We start from the raw sequence: 1,943 nt of genomic DNA, 5'->3' as shown, positions 1-1,943 counted from the left end.
CCAGGTTTTGTCTTTTTTTTAATCATCTTTGTTGGAAGTAACACAGATGTCCCCTTTTTCCTCCATTGACCCCTTCCAGCCCGCCCCGGCCCACAGCCGCAGGCTGGCACCATGCCATGGATTACGCATATTCTTCCCACCCACCCACCACCGCCTTGCTCCTTGGCTAAGAGTCTGGCGTTGTCACGCAAAAACACAAAGATGACTCTAACCGGTTTGGCTCAGTGGATTAGAGCATCCGCCTGCGACTGAAGGGTCCCAGGTTCGATTCCGGTCAAGGGCATGTACCTTGGTTGCGGGCACATCCCCAGTAGGGAGTAGCGTGCAGGAGGCAGCTGATCGATGTTTCTCTCTCATCCATGTTTCTAACTCTTTATCCCTCTCCCTTCCACTCTGTAAAAAAAAAATCAATAAAATATACTTTTAAAAAAAGAACTGGAACTTAAAAACACACACACACACAAAAACACAAAGATAGCTGAACGTCTGACAGAAAGACATAATAAAACAACCCCCGTTACTTAACCCACTTTATTCCCTTCTGCACTTCCTCCTTCTCCCGCCACCCCACTCCCCACCCCCCATTGAAAATAACAACAACAACGTGTGCCCTGGCCCTTTGGCTCAGTGGATAGAGTGTCGGCCTGCGGACTGGGGGTCCCAGGTTGGATTCTGATCAAGGGCTCATGCCCGAGTGGCGGGGTTGATCCCCAGGAGGGGGGTGTGCAGGAGGGAGCCGATCAATGATTCTCTCTCATCATTGATTCTTAAATCTCTCCCTCTCCCTTTCTCTCTGAAATCAATAAAAATATATATTTTTTTAAATGAATAAAACAACGTGGTAGATTCTGTCATCTTGGAGTTCAAGTTTGGATAAAAGGAAATTCTGGGCATTGTCAAACTAGAACAACAGGAAACTTCAGAAATTTCAAAATGTCTATAAAGTTATGATCACAATAATGAGTACATTATTGTGGGATATAGGGAAGGCAGATAATAATCCTAGGCCTGATTGGCAAATGCTTCTTGAGTACTTGAAACCCAGGAGACTTAAAAAGAAACTTCGATGAACTGAGATTTTTTAAAAGTCTTTTACGAAAACCAGAAAGATGAACTTTAAAATCCACTTAATCATGGTTAATACGTTGTAGTGGAAAGAGCATGGCTTTGAGGTCAAACATTAGCAATGTTCACATCCAAGGTCCACCACCTTTGAGCTCTGCTGAGCTCTGAGACCTTGGATAAATCATTCTGTTAGAGGATCAGAGTTTCCACAGCACGTTCCCGGATAAGATGTTCCATCCTTCAGGGCCATTCTGAGGGTTAGACAAACTAACACGCACAAGGCTTGTGCCGCCTAGTGCGTCACTAACAATGACTGATAACTTCCTGGGCCTTCCTCCTCAGGCTAGTCTTTTTTTAAAATATATATATTTTTATTGATTTCAGAGAGGAAGGGAGAGGAAGAGATAGACAGAAACATCAATGATGAGAGAGAATCATTGATCGGCTGCCTCCTGCATGACCCCCAGGGGCGATCGAGCCCGCAACCTGAGCATGTGCCCTTGATTGGAATTGAACCTGGGACCCTTCAGTCCCCAGAAAAAACGCTCCATACACCGAGCCAAACCAGCTAGGCCCCTCTATTGTTTGTTTTTTTATGAGTGTAAATTTATTAAAGCTTGAGATAGTGAGGCAAAGGAAGGGCGCCTGGAGATAGGATCGGGGAATCGGGGTAAGCTCAGGAGAGCTGCCTCTGACCATGCTTCCCCTGGTGAGAGTCGGGTCTCATCACCCTTAGAGCTTAGGACAGAGAAAGAGTTCAAGATGGAAAGGACACAAACCCAGACAAGTCATGTGAAAGAGGAAATTGTAAAAGAACAGTTACTTTTTTATAGGACTAAATCTCCCAAGTGGAGATGAATTAATAACAGGAAGAATAT

Source organism: Myotis lucifugus, unplaced genomic scaffold (assembly GCF_000147115.1).
Source record: "Myotis lucifugus unplaced genomic scaffold, Myoluc2.0 scaffold_270, whole genome shotgun sequence".
In the NCBI taxonomy this organism is placed as follows: Eukaryota; Metazoa; Chordata; class Mammalia; order Chiroptera; family Vespertilionidae; genus Myotis; species Myotis lucifugus.
Note: the sequence above shows the minus strand (reverse complement) of the source record.